Source organism: Saimiri boliviensis, chromosome 5, assembly GCF_048565385.1.
Source record: "Saimiri boliviensis isolate mSaiBol1 chromosome 5, mSaiBol1.pri, whole genome shotgun sequence".
NCBI classification, from domain to species: Eukaryota; Metazoa; Chordata; class Mammalia; order Primates; family Cebidae; genus Saimiri; species Saimiri boliviensis.
Window position 1 is genome coordinate 128,545,097 of NC_133453.1, and position 22,377 is coordinate 128,567,473.

Genomic DNA, 22,377 nt, shown 5'->3' on the forward strand with positions numbered 1-22,377 from the left:
TGGCAGTTGATTGCCTGAAATAAGAATCTTGTGAAAAGGAGGGTCAAGCCATCTTAGAGATTATATTGGTATCCTTGAGGAACGAAAACAGTCATGGAGAAAATTGGCATAAATACAGAGTGAGCTCTATGATGTTGTATTGTAGTTAAGTAAAGATAGCAAGACCAAGGAAAAAAAAATACACCCATTCACAAAAGGAAGTGACATCATGAGTGGCCAGACTGAAATTTAGTGAAGTTGAAGTAATGGATGGACATAATCACTTTTTTAATGTTTGGTTTGGCACGATTGTCAAATGGAAAGAACACTAGGCCAAGAATTGGGGGACCTGGTGTCTGGTTCAGGCTCTATTTTGGACTAATCATTTCAACCGTCTGCATATCCATTTTTGCAACTCTAAAATCATCTCTAGGATCCTTTCCAACACTAACAACCTCAGATATCAAGAGGGAAAAACAGTCTTATTCAGGTTCCAGTAGACTGTGAAAATAACTTCACATCTGAACTCTAGGTTGTCCTTAAATAAGGCAAAGTTTTGCTTATTTTTATGCTATAATACAGTATTGCTTAGAAAGGCAAGATTTGTGATTTTAGGAGTCCCTGAATATGTTTGTGACTTCAGGAAATCCACGAATCTATTTGCCAAATAAGAAATGAACAGCTTTAGGGCATATGTATATATACACAGTCAAAAGCCAATTAAAGCTTACCATTTACTAGTTGGTCATTTCCTAGTAACTTAATGGCTTTTAAAATCTTACCTTTTAAAAATATCTTCTGATAGTCAAAAAGAAAATAGACTTAAAATTTCATTAACATGTTGCTTGCACAGGTTGGCCACCTGTAGTAATTTATGAAACAGAAAAGTCCTACAGAAGTTATCTTAGTTGTCTAATTGTACATAAAATTCCTGGAAGTGATAATTCCAAATCAAGGCAAAATGGAAAATAAAATGAGGAAACAAAATTGGGTTTTTAGATAAAATAAGTACAAGAAAGAGAAATCTGTATCTATTCACGTTTAACGAGCTCCTCCAAGAAAGAACCTAACACTCTTAAAAAGTATTATTTTATCGTGGGTGGCATGCTGTGATTTCCAAGGAAAGGTAAAGGTTAGAAAAAGAAAAAGATTTGAGTCCCTACTCTTTTTTTACAGTGCATATACTTCACATATGTTTTCATTTTTTTTCATCCTAGTTCTATAAGGCATTATTTCCATTTTACCTGGTTATAGCTTTGTAGATGATAATGTTATAAAATACTAACTGGAAATAAAAAGCCTTGCTTATTGAAATTTCAAATACTATCACTTGATATGAAGGCCAGTCATGTGGGGATTAGATACTATATGGCCCCAAGGACTCAAACCTAGGAAGAAAACCAGGAGGACGCAGATTTCAGAATTCATGTTGTAGGAAGGAACTTTGTATTAGTCAGAGCTGGTTCATGCAGGAATGGAGAAGCAAATTCTCTGCTCCAGGGAAGATGTTTGGTCCTAGGCAGCCCTTTGTAAGGAATGTAGGTCAAGAGGATTCAGAATTCCTACAGGTTGGATTCAGCTCTTGGCTGGGCTTCACACTTTGACCTTGTGCATGTTCTGTAATCTAAGTTTCAGTTTACTCCTCTGTAAAATAAGGATAATTCGCACTTCACAAATACAGAGTATCTAAAAGCACCAAGTGATGGTACTTGTATGTTCCTACCTTTTTCCTTTTTGAGTTTCTAATTTTCCCTTGTATCACTACATTATTTTAAATTATTAATATTTGTCACCTTTCAACTCAGATTTATTTTTCCCAATATTTTGTCCTGAAAAATTTCAAATATATGGATAAGTTGAAAAATTATACTGTGAAGACCCATTAATCTACCACCTAGATTCTACAGTTAAATTTTATTCTACTTGCTCTATCATGTATCTGTTCATATATCCATCCTTCTATTCACATAATTCCTCTTATTTTAATGCATTTTAAAGTAAGCTGCAGACATCACTATAATTTACTCCTAGACACATGCTTGCCATTAACCTAGTGGTTAATACTTTAAATGGACCCTTTTCTCTTTTAAGATAAAATTTACATAGAATGGAACGGACTTACCTTAACTATAACATTCAGTGAGTTTGACAAATGTATACATTGGTATAATATAAATATACTTCTATATATAATATATAGTATATATAAGTATATGTGATACATACTATATATAAGTATGTGTGATGCATATCACACACTCTATGTATCTATATTATATGCATATATAATATAAATACATAGAGCTATACATTGGCATAATACCTACCAAAGTATAGAAGAGTACCTGTGAACGTACTCTCATGCCTCTTTCTAGTAGATTCCTGTCCTCCTCCTTCCTTCTCCTCTGCTGTTCAGATGTGTTATTCTAACATTAAATAGCAGCTGGCTATTTCTCATGTAGTATACCTAATTTTGTATTGTTTTAAAAATTACAGATTCATCTGTGTTACGGATTAGCTAGCTTAATACTAAAAAATAGAGTAAAACAAGAGTCTCTGAAGTCTTTTGTTTGTGTACTCTGTTGGTAAAATAATTTGAGCATACTTCCCTAATATATGTAAATTTTCTTTAAGTTATATATACCTGTACTTTGTGCTACTGCTATATACAGCATAAAATAAACACAAAAAGGAAATAAAAGGGATGACAGTTGATGGAAACAGTATGTTTTAAATTTTTTATTGTAAAATATCATTAACAGCAATAATATTACTTATAGGTTAAGTTCATATTTTTTAAAGTCTTAATTTTTGGAACATTTTCTGCCTGCTTCTTGTGAGATTTGACTATTTGGATGGTCATAGTTCTTAACTTCTGAAGAGATTTTCTAGAAATGTCAGCTTAGACATTTCCTTGTTGTTTGCTTGCATCTACATTATTAATATTTTTGTGTAGGACTCTTTTTTAGCCACCTGTTCACTTGGTGAGAGCTAGTTCAGTTAGAAGTAGATATTTCATAATTCTGCTCAACCAGGCACACACCAAATGGCAGTAAATCACAGTATACCCAACGTGAATAAACATAACCATCTGAATAAGAATACTATTAATAGTGTCAATTTACATATAAAATTATTAGTAATACTTTTTAGCTAAAAGAGTAAGAAACTGAAATTGAAATTCTATTTTTTCCCCATACCCTGCCTAAACCATCTTGTATATCCCCTGAAATATGAGCACTCTGCTTATGTTACCTCCTACTCTAAAAGGTGAAAAAACAATATAAACAAAAAGCTTCAAAATTCTTATGCTTCAACTAAAGAGCTTTTTTACATTTAAAAACTTTATATGAAAATTGTCAAACGTTGCTAGTAGTGTGTATTGATACAGTTACTTTAGAAAACTGACTTGATCTACATATGCCTACCTTGTGACCTAGCAATGTGTTCTAGGCGTATACCCAAGAGAAATGAGCGTTTATATTCACCAAAATACTTGTACGAGAATGCTCATACAGAGCAACTTTCTTCATAATAGAACAGAAAACAACCCAAATGTCCATTAACAGGAGAATGAGTAAACAAATTTGTAGTATATTCACACAGTGGAGTACTATTTGACAATAAGAAGGAATAAATTCCTGATATCCACAAAAACATGGATGAATCTCAGAAATGTAAGTTTGAGTGAAAAAAGCCAGACCTGAGAGTCTTTATTATTCTATTTACATAACATTCAAAAATAAAACCAATCAGTGGTCGCTGGTTTGCAGTGGGTAGAAAGGAGTTATTGAATAGGAGAAGGCACCGGAAATATTCCTTATCTTGATCTAGATGGTGTTACCTGGATGTATACATATGTAAAAATGTATCAAGCTGTACATTTAAGATTTGCGCATTGTACTGTATGAAAGTTATACATCAATTATAAAACACATTTTATATGAGTTAGGGAGAAAGGAAAACTAATACATCTACATAGATTAAATTTCACTATTTTTAGCTTTCAGTGAGTTTTTTCCTTGGAGTCCTCACTCCTACCAAGTGGCATCTTCCTATTCCATTTTGACTTATTTTAAAAACTTCATTTACTATTTTAGAGGGTACTCTTTAGAATTTTTTTTGAGTTCTGGTTTCAGCCTGTTCAGTTTGTTTACCTGTATCAGTGTCTTTCTCTTCCTTTAATACTAAATCACTGCTTATCATGTTTTTGATCTAGCTTTTAACCTCTCACTTTGTAAAACTTAAGAATAAAGCATTTGACCTTCCTATTTATACAGCTTCAAGAGCTGAACTCTTACTGAACTTTTGTTGAGCACCTACTCTATGTAAGGCACAGGGGTATAGTTTTTTCATATCTCTAGCAATAGATTAAATTTGCAGCAATTCTAAAACATGATAGTGAAATATTTTCATACCCTTTGTTAATATAAATATTTGTTGGAAATCTTCGGTTTTTTTGATCCATAGCACTTTCAGGTTTTTTGTATTTGACAATGAGCTACTAGAAGGTGATAAATTTATTTCTGGAGACCAGGCCACATTATTTTCAGAGAATCACTTGGGACTTAAGTTCTTTTAAATCTCAACATAAAGTAAGGTGTTTATAATCTTCATTACTTTGGCCTTAGTTCTAAGAAGTACATCAGTGGTTCGGTCCTCAGGTAGAATGGTACAAACTCACTCAGTTTTTCCCAGGGACTACTTTCACATTGCCAAGGAATTGGCAAATTGTCTCATTTTCTCCTGCTTAATCTGGGAGCTAATAGGAACTTTAAACTCTTGATACCAATATGTACCTCTTCCAGTGCTCTCGTTGTAACCAGGTGAGTCTCTATTCTTGGCACTTCCCCTTTGGAATGCTCTAATGACTGGTGTTCCCCCATGATTTGGAAAATAATATTATCTGAAGTCAGGTTTCTACTATTAGAGATTGTGTTTGATTCTTTTGGAAAATGACTGATGATTTAAAATTATGTACAACTTTATTGAAAAGCCTGTTCACGTTAGAAAAGCATTACAGGCTATTAAGTATAATAAATATAATAGGAGACTAGCCCAAATATCTTTATTTATTGGAGAAAGTTTTCTATTTCAAAAGTCTTAGATGTTAGATCAGAATCCAACCCAGTTGATACAGTTACTAGTCCACTGCAAAAAGGTGTCCTAATCATTTCAAGCAGTGCTGCTAAAAGCTTGGAAGCATGGCCTGTGAATGTTACTTGTCAGTGGCAAAATAGGTACAGAAATTGAAAATAAGAGTTTAGAAAATTTTTAGAGCAGTTTGTCTTTGGGTTTTTTCTCTTTTCTTTCTCTTTTTTTTTTTTAGTTTTTTTCTTTCTTCTTTTTGAGTATTTTTTTAGAGCAATTTGATGGAATAGCTTTATGTTTGTGAGTCTAATAGTTGAGGCTTTCATTTTGTATGTCTTTTTATTTTTCTCATAATTTTATAAACATGTCAGCTTGCAACTAATTAGAACTTTAAAAAAAAATAACTAGTTATTCACTACAGGTAAAGGAGAAGTACTGACTGTAAAGGATCTTTAAAGGTCAGTAGTGGTCCTAGTACCTAAAACAATTTGCTCATATGGTGTATTTAAACTATTGGCAACCACGTAAAAGGGGGAATGGGTTGACCTTCATGTTATAAATATTAATTTCTCCTGCATAAAAATGTCCTCATAAAAATAGAGGATAGAGATTCTAAATTATTTTTTACTGCCTTCTTTTTACCTAGATAAGATTTACTGCAATTAGTCTGGTAAATAACCATCTGTATGGTCACACAGAGCCACACCGAAGTAAAAAAAAAAAAAAAAAAAAAGAATAATCTAATGATTGGTAAGCACAAGCCTTTAGAATGACATCCTCCACATTTCTGAGAAGCCCTGCAGTGAAGGGAAAGAATTAGACAAGAGGTTAAAAGACAAGTACTTCATTCCACCACTATCTTGGTTTGTTAGGTTGGGCATCTTTTTTATTATGAACCTCTTTGTAAAATAGGAAGGATAATTCTTACTGTTTCCCTTCTTTTCCTAAGGATCAAATGTTAAAATGTATATGCAAGAACTGTTTTCTAATAAAGTTCCAATTAAGTTGCTAAATAATTATCTCCCAAGAACACAAAGCTTCTTATTTATACAATATAGGGAACCTAGTAAAGTCCTAGTAAATGCTTCTGTGGCTTGGTAGGTATGTTTTTCAGCCGTTTCTTTGTGGCTTCATAATAATGAGTTAGCTTTAGACACTGGGAATTTGGGGACTTCCCATTGTTACCCCTCTTACATTCCTAAGTGTGATTGGCCAGTTCTAGAAGTTCCACAGAGCTTCAGGATGTGGGGGCAAGATAAACTGGACCACATTAACATACAAAAAGTCTCATTTGATTATTGAAACTCATATTCTGAGCAGATTATCTAAGTCTGTATATACAGTCTGTGCAGCTCAGAAGTAGAGCTGTTATTGTAAGGGAGTCATATTCTGAGCAGATTATCTAAGTCTGTATATACAGTCTGTGCAGCTCAGAAGTAGAGCTGTTATTGTAGGGGAGTCAGTGGTAGCTGCTAGGTTGCCTGTATAGGGACTGGAAAATTTCTGATCATACAGTAGTAACTTCTCAGTTTCTGTTGCAAAATGTGAGATGAGAGTGGTTTTAAGTGATAGTTTCAGTAATGGTTACCCACATATAAAAATGAATTTCACAGAAGATTAAGGGTTTTTTATGTAGACATATGTGTCAGAAAATAAACTCATAGCTTTAGATCTCTATTTTCTTTTCCTTTGACACTGAAGTAGTACTTTAGTATTAATGACATCTTTGATTTTGGAGTAAATGCTTGTTCAGAGGGAGTAGTAGTATAAATTCTCAGTTAATCTTTTTAGAGTTATCATATGTTAAATGGATTGAAAATGAATTCCCTCTAGACCACTATTTTTGACATTCAAAATGAAACCAGCTATTTTAAAACAAGGTATAACTTTTTTTATCTCCTTCACTGGACTACTACATGATGATGAAGTCAGTAATTTTGAAAAAAAAATGTTTAGACTTTGGAAATGAGTTATTGCTGATTGATTGCAGTCTAATGGCTTTCAGAATTTTTTTTATTATAACCTACAGTGAGAAATAAATATTAATTCCCATCCCAATGTGTGCACTCTGCTGAGGTTTGTATATGGTCTGTTTTGTTTGTCCCCACCAAAACTCATGTTGAAATTTTATCTCCAGTGTGGCAGTGTTGGGAGGTGGGACGCAGCAAGAGGTATTTGGGTGCTGATGCTGATCCTGTGGTAGAGTTGTCCCTTCCTGGAGACTAGATTAGTTCTCTGGGAATAGGTTAGTTCTTGCAAGAGTGAATTACAGAGCAAGTTTATTCCTCCTGTTTGGTTGCTCTTCACATGTGCACTTTCCCTTTGACCTTCTTTGCCATGTTTTGACTTAGCATTTGGCCCTTACAAGAAGCTGAGCAGATGCTGGCACCATACTTACTTAGACTTTCCATCCTGCAGAATCATGAGCTAAATAGACCTCTTTTCTTTATAAATTACCCAGCCTCAGTTATTCTACTATAGCAACCCAAAATGGACTAAGAGGCACCTATGACAAAAAAATTTTTAAGTTGAACTTACTGTATGCGATACATTCTGATATTTTTATATTTCATTTTGTGTAAAGTCAGGTTGCAACCTACTAAATTGGTTTCATTACCTACAGTTTGAAAAGCACTGGTCTGTTTGTAGGCCAAAGGGAAAGTAATCTATTTGAGTTGTATGCATTTATATTGAACAGAAGTTGGATTTTTGAGATAATGACTTGGTAACAGTCCTGAGCTTTTTATTCCACTGTAGCCACAGTTGTACATGAAGGTCACATGAACATAAATTAAAGCAATAGTGTATTAGGTCATCTAACTATCCAAGCCAGTATTTCCCCTGATCCCAAAAGGTTAGATATATAGAGTTTAATTCTCATCTTCCTTTTAATATTTGAACTGCAAATGTGTCAACAACTATATATATATATTATATATATATGTTATATATATATATTATATATATGTTATATATATATATTATATATATATGTTATATATATATAATATATATATATATATATATATATATATATATATATATATAAATAAAATTGGCTTCTTAAGGGTAATAAATTTCACACATTTGCTGACTACCCAGTTACATACAGTGTTTGATGACCTAGTGTTTGCTGGCCGATGATATTGAGGCTGTGGGGTTTTCTTGGTTTGTGGGACTAGACTGTGGAGGTATCAAGCTATCTATGACTGAAGATGGTGAGTTTTTGTGAAGTTCAGAAACGTGAAGCTAGGGCAGGTTTGTGGTACCCTTTAAAGTGGATGTAAAGTCTTTGCAATGAACACATTTCTAATGGTTTTGTATTTCCTTTTTAATTATTTTATCCCATCAAAAAGAGATTTCCTTGCTATTGTGAGATACAGCAATCTGAGTAAAGAACCTAGTGTTGATGATAGGAAGGCATTCTTCAAATTTTTAAAGGATGCATTTCTCAAAAGTTATAGTAAGCACAGTTTTATATCATATCTGGCTCACCGACTCACATAAAATAAGTAAAATTTTATTGGGAGACAGACCCACTATACTATTATAAATGGAAATATTTTGAAGTAAAAGAAATAAGGTTAGATTAATTTTTATGATATGCCAGGTGTTCAAGAATTCTGGCTGTTGTCTAAGCTCAGCACTGGCCCTATATTATGCTATGTGTGGTGTCTTGGGAGGGACAAAACCCATGGTAGAGTTATGAAATATCATGGTCTCCATTCTTCATCTTGAGTAAGCTCCTGAGACAAAAGATTTATCTAACTACAAAGGAGCAGGTAACCCAGAACAAATGTGTCCCTTATTTTTATATTGTAAAAGCAAATGATGAAAGTAGAGCAGCTTAACAAGAGTGGGCAGTTAGAGAGGTTTGTTGAAGTAAAATGGACTCTTCCCTTACCCCACTAAAATTGCGTCTCATTCATTTTGATGGTAAACTCTGCCCTTAACCTCTTCAGTCTCTCTTGGTATTCCAGCCCCCTCCTGGCTTCATTCCTTTCTTATCCAAATTAGACCCCAAATTATAACTCAAACAGCTTTCACCAAGTTTCCTTTTTATTTTGGTACATTAACCCTACAGACTCCTTCCTTGATCATTCTTGCCGTCTGCCTTCTCAGTTCTAGCACAGATATGCAGACTCGGGCTGATCCAGGATTCATTTTATCTAGGTCCTTAATGCTGCTCTTCAGTCCTTTTGCTTGCCCTGGGTCAGCTCCTTGTACATCTTACTCAGATGTTGGTAGATAATTTTACCATTCTCTTCTAGCTTTTTCCCCTCATTTTCAGCAAATTATTTTACCTTCATACTTCATAGAGAAAATAGATGCCAATAGGCTTGAACTACACCTTCCTATCCTTTGCTTATAAATGAAAACCCTCTCTCTCTCTCTCTCTCTCTCTCTCTCTCTCTCTCTCTCTGTTTCTCTCTCTCATCCTCCTTCCCCCTCCCCCCTCCCTTTCTCGCTCTGCTTCTTTTCTTTTCTCCGGCTATAGATCACATTTGTAACCCCTTTCTGGATGACAGGAAGGTAGGCGAGCAAGAGCTTTGTGGACAGATGAAGCCATTTCTACGTATTGCCTCTACCCCTCAGCAAATGAGTGACCTTGGTCAGATTACCTAATCTCTTAGCCTCTGTGGACTCACCTGTAAAATGGAGACAATAATGCCTTCCTTTCAGGATCTTTTCAAAAATAGTGAAGACAAAAGAGCCTGGACTTTAACAATTGATTAGATGTTTTCCTTCCCTTTACCCCCTTCCTGTCCTCCTTAGTGAAACCTTATTTCTCTTGTCACCACCCTTTTCCTTCTTTTATTCCACATTTAATAAATATTTTTTGAATGTTTGATATGTTCCAGGCACTCTGATAGGTGTTAGGGGTAGATAAGTGACTCAAACGAAGTCTGTTTTCATAAAATTTAAGCCTCTTCCCCTCTACTAGCTCTTACTCTTCAGACTGAAAATCTTTTAGGCACTGCTCTTTCTTCTGCTTCTCTTGATAGCAAAACTTCATAAAGGACTGGCCTTACGCTCTCTCTCTCTCACCCCTTTCCCAGAGGTCACCATGACCTGCCAAGCCAAAGAACACATTTCACTCATTTTTGCCTGTGTGGATTTAATACCCTGTTTAAAAATTTCTCTTCCTTTGACTTCCCTCATGTGTTTCTTTTTTGACGAAAGATACTTCCATTTCTCTGACGGTGCTTTTGCAGGTTCTTTGGCTTCTGCCACCGCTCTTCGGGATGGTATCTTCCAGATCTGTATTTCAGGCCTAGACTTTTTGAGATTTTGAGCTTCATATCTGCTAATTCTTTTACTTGCTAGACAGCTCCATCTAGCTGTCCTTCAGGTAGCACAAATTTGTTGTCAAAACTAATCTAGCTGTCCCTTCCCGCCCGAGTATTCCTGTTTTAAAAGATAGCTAACCAGTCACTCTAAAAAACAGAACTCAAATCATCCTAGATGTTTCTTTTACTATACCTCCCATGTCATGTTGACTACCTAATGATATCATGATTCCCATTCCATTGGAGGCCTGGTGGTAGTTCTGATGGAGAAAAGTGGTATGAGATTTGATTTACTGTATAGCTAAGGATAGTGTAAGGATGCTAAACTCAAAAGAACCTCAGGCATATTTGTGTTTTAAACAGAATATAGTTTCAGAAGAACAAAATTACATTGAGTATTAATTTGAATTTTATTGGTGTTATAATTTTGTTTCTATTTAATTTAGATTTTGTCTTGGTTTTATAGTGTGTGGTTATATTAGGTTAGTGCAAAAGTAATTGCACTATGACATAAGAAGTTTACACCTTTCATAATATTTGTGCATATTTCCACACATTGTGGAACTGTATATATCACATACCACATTTTGTTTATCCTTTCATCAGCTGATAGGTATTTGACTTGTTTCTACTTTGTCATTATTTGGCTGAATAATGCTACATTGAACATTTGTGTACAACTCTTTATGTAGACTTAGGTTTTCAGTTCTTTTGGGTATACACCTAAGAATAGAATTGCTGGGTTATATGATAACTCTGTGTTTAACTGTTAAAGGACTTGCCAGACTCTTTTCCAAAGTGGCTACACCGTTTTATGTTTCCAACAGCCTAATTGCCCTGGCTGGAACTGCCAATACAATGTTGAATGCAAGTGATAAGAGTAGACATCCTTGTCTTCTTCCTGATCTTAAGAAAAAACTTTCCTTTTTCACCCTTAAATATGTTTTCACCACTAAATAGAATGTTAGCTATCAGTTTTACATAGACATCCTTTATCAGTTTGAGGATGTTTTCTTTTATTCCTAGTTTGTTGAGTTGTTTTTAAATCTCAAAAGGCTATTACTAAATGTTTTCCTACATCTATTGTGATGATTATGTACTTTTTGTCCTTTTTCTGTTAATATGGTATATTGTGTTAATTGATTTTCATGTGTTAAACCAACCTTACATTCTTGGATTAAAGCCTCTTGGTCATGGTGTGTAATCCTTTTTCTATGTTGCTGGATTTGATTTGCCTGTAGTTTTTTGTTTTTTGTTTTTTGTGTTTTTTTTTTGGAGATTTTACATCTATAATCATAAAGAATATTGGTCTTTAAAATAATTACATTGTCTTAGTATCTGATTTTAGCAATAAGGTAATACTGACTTGAAAAAATGAGTTGGGAAATGTTCCCTCCTCTTCTATTTTTTGAAAGAGTTTGTGAAAGACTGGTTTTAATTCTTCCTTAAATATTTGGTACAATTCACCAAGGAAGCCATCTGGTCCTGGGCTTTTCTTCGTGGGTAGTTTTTTGATTACTTGTGGTAGTTTTTTGATTACTCATTCGTCTCTGTACTTGTTGTAGTTCTTTGTATTTTCTGTTTCTTCAGTCAGTTTTAGTAGTGTGTGCCTTTCTAGGAATTTGTTTATTTCATTTAGATTACCTAATATTTTGGCAGTTGTTTATAGTATTCCTTTTTAACCTTTATTTCGGAAAGGTTGATAATAATGTTTCCTGCTCTCATTCCTGTCTTTCTCTCTTTTTTGGGGAGGAGGGGATCAGTCTAGCTCAAGGTTATATATTTCTGTTTTTCTATTTAATTTGATTTGCCAAATTTTGTCAACTTTAATGGTATTTTTTTCTCCAAAATTTTAGTTCTTGAATTGTTTCCCCCTTTTTTTGTTAATCAATTCTATTTTTTTCTCTAAATCATTAATTTCTCATCTCGTCTTCACTACCTTTCCCTAAGTATATTTTTTCTTCTATTTCAAACTTAATGAAATGAAGTCTTACTTAATTTCTTTGAAATCTTTTCGAAGATGGAAACTTTTAAAGCTAGTTTTCCTCAGTTCAGATTTGGCTTCATGATGTAGATTTGAATAATTGGTGTTCTGTCGTCATTTTCAAAATAGGTTTTGTGATTTTCATTTCTAATTTGGCCCGAGATATTTAGGAGAGAAGTTTATAAATTATAACTGGCCACAGAATTTTTATGTAATGATTTATTGTTTTTTAATATGGTTACCTTGTAATCAGAATATGTATCCTTTTAAACTATTTTTTAATTCATTTAGTTTTCTTTTCATATGTGATCAACTTAAAAAATTTTTTTTTTGTATTCCTGAAAAGAAAGCTGCTTTAGGAGTCAATAAATATATTGACTTGGTAAGTCAATAAATATGGACAAATATAAATATATTGATATTTACTAATATATTTTTTTAAATTCTTAATGTTTATTTTTTTGTCAACTACACTCTCCAAGATGAATTTCTACATATCTTTACCCTATTTTGACTGTTTAATAAGTTTTGAGGCTTTATTTGACACGTAAACATTTATAACTTGTAAACTTCAGGATGAAGTCAAAATATAGTGATCTGCTATTTCATACTTTCTAACACATAAGTTATAGTACTTTGTTGGATATTAGTCTTGTAACCTGTTTTCATTTTTTTTTATATTTCACTGATACATTTTTGTCCATCCTTTTACTCATAACTTTTCTTTTGTTTTAAAATACAAGTATATGTTACTTTATTTTTTTAACTCTTCCTAGGAGATTTTTTTTCCTTTTTCTCATTCTTTGCTAGATTTTGTAAGAACCTGGTTTTAAGCAGGTTCTTATATAACATTCTTAATTTGTTATTGAAACTTTTACTTTTAAATTTTTCAGTTATTTCCATGTGAAGGTAGGGCTGTGTGAATTGAGTAACATTAATGTTTTACCATTGTAATCTCATTAGTTATTTATTGAGTATCTCTTCTGGGTTAGTCACTGTGATAGACTTAGGATTATAAAAATGAATAAGACATGATTTTACCTCTAAAGAGCTTGGGATAGATTAGGGAACAGAAACATGTACATAGAGGGAAAAGTGAAATATATTTAAATCTCTATGACAGTGGTTTTCTTTTTCTTTTTTTTTAAAAAGACACATTTATTCAGCATCATGATCAGACTATTTAGCAATCAACAACAATGGGTACAAAAAAATCTATATTAAAAACCTTTGTTTGAATGTTTTATACTTTCCACAGAACAGAAACTAAAATAACCTGTTATACAATTAGTCATAAATACAGTCCTCAAGTTTTTTGCCCAGTATTGTTCTAAAACATGATGACAAAATTTTTCTACAAATGAAGCAATTAGACTAAATGAACAAGAATGAACTAAAACTGACTAACTCAGAAAGAACATGGAAAAGAGAATACATGGAGATATTTTTAATTGGCAATTTATTACAAAAAGACTGGGTTTCAGCTTTTTACGTCATAAGACATTGAAATGTAGTTTTTAGAACTGTCTACATCAGGTGTCCCCAAACTTTTTACACAGGGGGCCAGTTCACTGTCCCTCAGACCGTTGGAGGGCCGCCACATACTGTGCTCCTCTCACTGACCACCAATGAAAGAGGTGCCCCTTCCTGAAGTGCGGCGGGTGGGGGGTGCTGGATAAATGGCCTCAGGGGGCCACAGTTTGGGGACGCCTGGTCTACATTATTTGTAATACAACTATATAGTCTTACTATTAGAAAGAGATAGCAGAGATAACAGTGCATCCTGAAAGAACCCTCCTTTACATTTTATTCTATTGCTTTTTCCTTCCCTGCAGACAATTTCAGTCTTTAATGAAAAGTTAAATGTTAGTACCTTCTGAAACATAAGATTTAAGATGATTTTCAGTGTTGTTATTTTGGAGAGGATGAGAAAGCTAAAATGCATTAATCTCTCTTACCAACTGACTTGCTCAGTTACAGAGCAAGTAAGTGAAAGGGAGCTGCACTAAAATTCATTGCCACCTGCACCCACCTCCATGGGGTGACAGGAGTAAGTAAAAGGAAATATGGAATTCACACTAAACACTTTGACAATTAGACAGAAACACTGATTTTATTTTAGGTAAAGAAAGTGTGGAAACCAGACTTGGAATAAGCCTTTTATGTGCTTATTGTAATTTTTAAAAAATGTATAATGTGATAAAATACATAGAATGGAATTTGTACCATCTTAATATATCATTTTAAGTGTATGGTAATGTTAAGCACATTGTTTTGTAACCATCACCACTGTCTATCTTCAGAACTCTTTACATCTTGCAAAACAAACTCTATACCCATTAACAAAATAACTCTCCATTCCCTGCCTCCTAGTTCCTGGCAATCACCACTCCACTTTCTGTTTCTATGAATGAACCCCTCTCATATAAATGGGATTATATAGTATGTGTTTTTTTGTTACTGCTTATTTCACTTAGCATAATATCTTCAAGGTTCAGTCATGTCATAATGTATGTCCAAATTTTCTTCCTTTTTGAGACCGAATAATATCCCATTGTGTATATATAAAACATTTTGTTTATTCATCCATTGATGGACACCTGAGTGTTTTTTCACCTTTTGGTTATTGTGACACGATGCTGTTATGAACATGAGTGTACAAATAACTCTTCAAAGCCTACCTTCTGTTCTTTGGAGTATGTAGCCAGAAGTGGAATTGCTAGTTCATATTGATACAAGACAGGTGAGGCCCAAAATTGGGGCTTAGTTTGGAAGGGTTCTTGGCTTTGCCCGGGAAAGAATTCATGGGTGGTATGGTGGTGGTGTTAGTCAGCAACTTACATTAATGTTGCAGTGTATGGCAGCAGCAGCAGCAGAGTTACTATTACTACCCCTTGCAGAGTGGGGCTACCCTATAGGCAGTATACCCAGAGTAGCAGCTCACGGGCAGTTCTGCAGTCATATTTATATCCACTTTTAATTATGTGCAAATTAAGGGACAGATTATGCATAAATTCCTAGAAAAAGAATTGTAGTTTCTGGGTCATTGGGTCATTGCCATGGAAGGGGGCAATAACTTCCACATGTTGTGCTGGCAATGGTAAATTGACATGGCACTGGTGGGTGTGTCCTACAGAGAGTTGCTTCCATATTTTTCCTTTTTATGCTAGTCTTCAGTCTGGTCCAGGGTCCAATCCCTGCTTTCTACTTCAATATGGTAATTATGTTTTTAATATTTTGAGGAAACATCATACTCTTTTCCATAGGGACTGCACCATTTTACATTCTCACCAACAGTGACAAGGGTTCCTGTTTCTTCCTCGCCAATGCTTATTTTCTGTTTTTTCAATAGTAGGAATCCTAATGGGTGTGAAGTGGTGTCTCATGGTTTTGACTTATGTTTCCTTAATAAGCAGTAATGTTGGGCATCTTTTCATGTGCTTATTGGCCATTCGTATATCTTCTTTGGAATGATGTCTGTTGTCCTTAGCCCATTTTTTAATCGGCAAAAAAAAAAAAATTGTGGTGGTTATTGAGTTGTAGGAGTTATTTATATGTTCTGGATGTTAACTTCTTATCAGATAGATGATTTGCAAATCTTCTCCCATTGCACAGATTGCCTTTTCACTCTTGATTTTTGTGCTTACTGTAATTTATTTAAATAAGCAAAGAACGAGACTCCAGAAGAGATGTCCCAGGACAATGAGTTTTTATCGCAGTCCAAATATGGTAAAGACAGGAGCAATGAATTAAGGTCCTGCAGGGACATTGCGATACATGGAATAAACAACAGAGGAAGGTACTAGAATGTAAAGAGGTAAGGCTGAAGACAAACCTCAGAAGTTTGCCAAGGCCTGCCCTTAAATGAGGCAGTTGAGTAGGATTGAGAACAAGGAAAGTAAGAGAGTGTTCACAAAATGCCTATGTTGATTATTTAAGTGATTGAATCAGTTGTTACACCTATAAGGTGTACATATAAGGTGGTCAAGATGGATTGGTTGAGCTACCGCTTTTATTTGTTTAAAACAGGCATATCTTAAGACTCAAAAGACCCAAAATTTAAGATTGTGTTTTATGCCTAGAATTTTTCAAATTTTCCTGTGATTAATTTTGTTCCTAAGACATAAACTGAAGGAGACTTATTTCTGAAAAAAAAAAAAGCTGTCTTTTCTTGACATTTTTGTTCCCAAAACCAAGTCTTAACCTGTAATACTTATGGAAGTATTAAAATTAGCTCATTCATTGTGCCTTTTTTCATATTTTATTGGAAACTACATTGACTCATCAAAAATTAACATTAGCTTCCTAATCAAAGTACTTACCATGTCTGTCCTCTTAACTGTGGCATATATTAGTATTTTCTTCCTACCAGGAGTGCATGTCTATTAAAATTTGTTTTGTTTTGTTTTGTTATTTTTAGATTGGAACTTTTGGCAGAAAGACAAAACTATCTTCATATCTCTATCCTTAGAAGGAGATAAGTTACAGGCTGGGTGCTATGGCTCCACCTGTAATCCCAGCCCTTTGGGAGGCCCAGATGGGTGTTTCACCTGAGGTCAGAAGTTCAACACCAGCCTGGCCAACATGGTGAAACCCCGTTTCTACAAAAATACAAAAAATTAGCCGGGCATGGTAACAGGTGCCTCTAACCACAGCGACTTGGGAGCCTGAAGCAGGAGAGTCACTTGAACCTGGGAGGTGGAGGTTGTAGTAAGCTAGGATCGCGCCACTGCATTGCAGCCTGGGCGACAAGAGTAAAATTCTGTCTCAAAAAAAAAAAGGCAAAAGAAAGAGATAAGTTACAATAGGATGGATTTAACAGATGGTTCTAAATCTTTACAATGTTATTAATGCTACCATAGGTTAAATTTTTGAGGCATTTGATGAATTACCATACTTTTGCTTTAATTCAGTGATTTTTGCCTTTTGTTAGGTATCAGTCTAGGGCATACATCGAAGGATAACAAGCAGAATCAATGTTACTGAAAATAAATTAGCTAAATAAATTACAGACTTTGAGGAACATAACCAGAGTATAATAAAGTTTCCCTCACCTTAATAACAACAGACATGGTTGGAAATAGACAAGGTTTATAGCATATTAGATTTCAAGACATATTTTGGTTAAAGTCTTAAACTTAGAATTTTATGTTTCCGATCAAAAATTGGGACAAACAGAATTAGCTTGTTGAGATTCACAATTAATTGTTGGAATTTGGATTATATCTTTGGATTAGTATGAGAAGAATTGACATCTTACAGTATTGAGGCTTCCAATCCATGACTGTGGCTTATTTTTATATTAGGCTTTCTTAAATGTTTTAAAACTGTTAGTTTTCTGTACATCTGTTTTAAGATATATTCTTAGGTGTCTTTTAGTTTTTGCTGATTTTATAAATGTGTGTTTGATTATGTTTTCTTTTTGTTTTCTGTTCTTTCAAATGCATTTATAAGACAGGCAGCCAAAACAAGGTATTTCTGAACAAGGAGAATAAGGTGGGGAGACTTGTTCTGTCAGTTACCAAAACACAGAATTGTTCAAATAGTGATTAACAGTAAATAAGACCACCTTTGGCTCTTAATACTGATTACTACATCAGGGAGAGATGTATTAATCAGCAGAATAGAAAGTGAATTCAGACACCGGCCCACAGATAGATGGAATCCATGATACGTGACATAGGTGACATTACAGATCAAGCGGAGGAAAGAAGCTTTTTTAAAAACACTGGTATGATTAATTATCCATATGGGTAACTTTCATAGTATCCATACAATTTAACTTTCATAGTATCCTAATGAGATTAGATCCCTATTTCACACCTTGCACAAAAATCATTTCTACATAGATAAAAGTATGGAAAGCTTTTAGGGCCTGTGGGAAAATATCAGTGTCCCTGATATAGGAAGTAAGGAAGGAAGAATTTTCTGACAAGACGTAGAAAGAACTAGCCATTAAAAGGAAAGATTAATAAAATTGTGTACATTAAAATCAAGTGCTTTTGTTCATTGAGAAACTATAATGAAATTGAAAAGGTAAGCCCCAAAGTGGGAGAAGATGCTTACCATACATAGAACCAATAAAGCTTTAGTATACAGAATCAATCAGTGAGAAAAAGACAAAAGCTCAGTAGGAAAATGGGCAAGACATGAATAGCCATTTCATAGAAAAAATACATAAGGCCTATAAATATATGAAAAGATGCTCAACCTCATAAGTAATCAGGAAATGCAAGTTAAGATCAATATGAGACTGCCAGAAATTAAGAGGTTTGCCATATCGTATGTTGAAGAGGATATGGGTGAACAGAAACTCATACACAGTACTGAAGAAGTGTATATTGGTCCAACCCCTTTGGAAAACAATTTCACTTCATGTTGTAAAGTCAAATTTTGTACTATCTGACTTAGCATTTCTAATCCTAGTTTTACATGCTAGGGAAATACATATTAACAGAAAATATATACAAGAAGTTTACACCAACGGGATTCATAATGGTGAACAAAATTTTGGAAGTGACCCAAACTTTTTTTTATTTTTTATTCTTTTGAGACAGAGTATAGCTCTGTTGTCCAGGCTGGAGTATAGTGGCACAATCATGGCTCACTGCAGCCTCAAACTCCCAAGCTCAAACAGTTCTCTTACCTCAGACTCCTCTGCATGAGTAGCTGGAACTATAGGCACATACCGCCACATCCAGCTAATCTTTTTGTTATGTTTTGTAGAGATGAGGTCTCACTATGTTGTTCAGGCTAGTCTTGAACTCCTGGGCTCAAGCAGTCATTCCACATTGGCCTCCCAAAGTTGTGGAATCATAGAATCAAGCTTTTTGATGGAGGATGATGAAAAGTTAAATTGTAGTATATTGACATAGCAGGATATTATACTACATTAAATATGAATGAGCTACAGCTATACATTAGTTGCTTTCAATGTAGTTAATCAGAGTACTTTTGCAATGATCAGTGTAAAAAATAATAAAGCAATATTTACCCATTAAAAAAAATTACCGAATTCCTGCTGTATGCCAGATACTGTTCTGAGTGCCAGGGATTTAATAGTGAACAAGATGGGCACGTGTTCTGTCATCATGAAGCTTACATTTTAGTTTAGAGGGGGAGATATTCAGAATACGTAAGCAAGCAGAGTAATATGTAATTTAATGTAGCAGTGAAAGATGAAGCAGAGTAAGAGGCTAGCATATATATGATGTCGTATTTGTGTTTCTCTATAACAAAGGAAGACTTTTGTGAAAATGTGACCCTTCAGCAGAGTTGGATGTTCTCAGGGAAAAGCAGGAATGAGCTTAGCATAATCAAGGAAGAACAAGAAGGCAAATGAGGTTCATAGAGAATGAGCTAGGACGTGGGGGAGAAGGACAGAAGATGAATTCAGGAAGGTGGGCAAAGCAGTATTATGTAAGGCCTTATGGTTTAGTAATAAGTTTAGAATTTTTATAATATAATAGAAAGTCATAGGAGAGTTTTAAGCAGGGGAATTACATGCTCTGATTTATATTCAGGGACTGAGGAATTGATTGTTAGGGGCAAAGGGACAGGTGGGGCAGGAGAAGATAGATTCAGAGGGCCCAGTTGGGAGGCTTTCATAGAGGTTTGGGTAATAGCGGAATAGACAGGCATGGGGGAAAGTAGCAGTGGATGTAGAAAGAAGTAGTTAGGTTGGTGACATGTTTCAGGGTATAATTGAAGGACTTGTCATGGATCAGATACGTCTGTGAGGGGGAGGAATAAATCAGTAGTGACTTCCAGGTTCTGATAGGGGCAACTGGATGGGTGGTGATGCCCGTTACTCACATGGGGAATCTTGAAAAATAAGTAGATTAGGCCACAAAATATTAAGAGTTCATTTCAGAAATGCTGATGAGACACCCAATATATGAGTCTGAAGCTTATACGAGAGGTCTGGAATTTAAAGATAGATATATGAGACTCATCAACATATAGGTGGCATTTAAAACTGGATAGAACTGGATGAAATCACCAAGGGAATAAGTGTAGGTAGGTAGGTGGAGAAGAGAAAAGAGGCTATGAAAAGAGACTCATAGAAGTGGATGGCAGAACAGGGAAAAATATATATTAGGAAAGTATGGCATCCTAAAATGTTTCAATGGATACGTTACATAATGAAGAAATATGTATGCAGTGGAAATTGTACATATCAGATGAGTATATTATGAATTAATAGTTTTTTGGGTTTTTTTTAATGCTGTAATCCCAGCATTTTGAGAGGCCAAGGCAAGCAGATATCTGAGGTCAGGAGTTTGAGACCAGCCTGGCCAACGATGGTGAAACCCCATCTCTACTAAAATATATGAAAATTAGGTGGGCAAGTGGCACTTACCTGTGGTCACAGCTACTCAGGAGGCTGAGACACGAGAATGCTTGAACCGGGAGATAGAGGTTGCAGTGAGCTGAGATTACCACTGCCCTCCAGCCTGGGTGAGAGAGTGAGACCCTGTCTCAAAAAAATAAATTAATAAAAATAAATTAACCTTTGGAGAAATGCAAAAATGATATTAATAGGCACTTCACTGAAAGGCAAATCCTAATGGCCAGTAAACTTATGAAAAGATGCTTAACCTCATCATTAATCAAGGAAATGCAAATTTAAAAGAACAGTAATGTCTAATGCTGTCAAAGATTGGAAGGGAAGTCAGTTTCATACTTTGGTTGAAATGTAAATTATTATAGCCTTCAAAAAATGTAGTTTGGTAATACCTGTTAAAATGGAAAGTACCTCTAATCTATGATCCAACAATCTCCTAAAAGTCTATCCCATGTAAATAGAAGCACAAGTGCATAAAAATGTAAATGTCTTTACTGCAGCCTTTTTCTAAGGAGAAAAGCATTGAAAATGAGGTAAATGCCCATCCCTGGGGAAAGGTTAAATAAATTATAGGTTATCCAATCAGTGCATTATTATGTGGCCATTAAAAACAAATTAATTAGATTTATGGCAGTTGATTTCAAGGACTTTTCGTGATACAAAGAATTTTATAAAATATGATAACTGTGTATTTGTAGCAATGTGTATGTAAGAGAGAGACACACACAGAGAGTAGTCCTTCTCCCCACTCAAAAAAACTCTGCCAGTGTGTAAAACATTTCTATATGATTATGTATGTGAACATGGAGAAAAGCATACTCTTTTGTAAGTAGTGATTACCTGGGGACTATTAAGTCTGGAGGAAGATAGAGAGGTAAGCCTCCACTTAATTAACAAACAAACAATGTCTGTTTAAAAAGATAAAGAATTTCCAAGGTAAATAGCTTATGTGACATATATCCCATTTATGTAAAATATATGTGTTTATATATGACATGAAAAGAGAGCCACCAAAATGAGAATCCTAAAGTATAATTAATTTTTAAAGTAAAATGCTAAATTGGGATGTACTCATCACCATTTCTCCTTTCAATGGTGGTTCAGATGGAGAATGCTAATATTGATCAGATAAATCCAATTTACAGATAGAATAAAGATAATTTTGTTTATAAAAATATATTTATTTATTTTTCAATAGCTTTATGGAGTACATGTGGTTGTTGGTTACATGGATGCATTATATTGTGGTAAAGTCTAGGATTTTAGTACCCCATCACCTGAGTAGTGTACATTGTACCCAGTAGGTAGTTTTTCATCTCTTACCCTCTCCCACCCTCTTCCTGTCTGAATCTCCAGTGTCCATTATACTACTCTGTATGCCTTTGTGTACCCATAGTTTAGCTCTCACTCATAAGTAAGAACATGTGGTATTTGGTTTTCGATTCTTGAGTTATATCACTTAAAACAATGGCCTTCAGTTTCATCCAGGTTGCTGTAGAAGACATCATTTCAAAATACAAAAAATTTTGAAGTAAATTTGCAGGATTACTCTTTTATGCTCTTCATTAACTACTGTTTGAACATCCATGTTCTTTTGCTGTGTTAGCTTTCCATTTTTAACGAGTAGTTTGAGTATAAACTAACTGAGACTTAGAATGAAAATTAGAATAGGTTAATATCAAATC

General features: G+C 34.4%; 1 protein-coding gene across 1 annotated transcript in view; it reads left to right on the plus strand.

The window, feature by feature from the left end:
* HDGFL3 (HDGF like 3) overlaps nt 1-22,377 on the plus strand; it is a 73,537-nt gene that overhangs the window by 1,341 nt on the left and 49,819 nt on the right. The window lies entirely within an intron of this gene.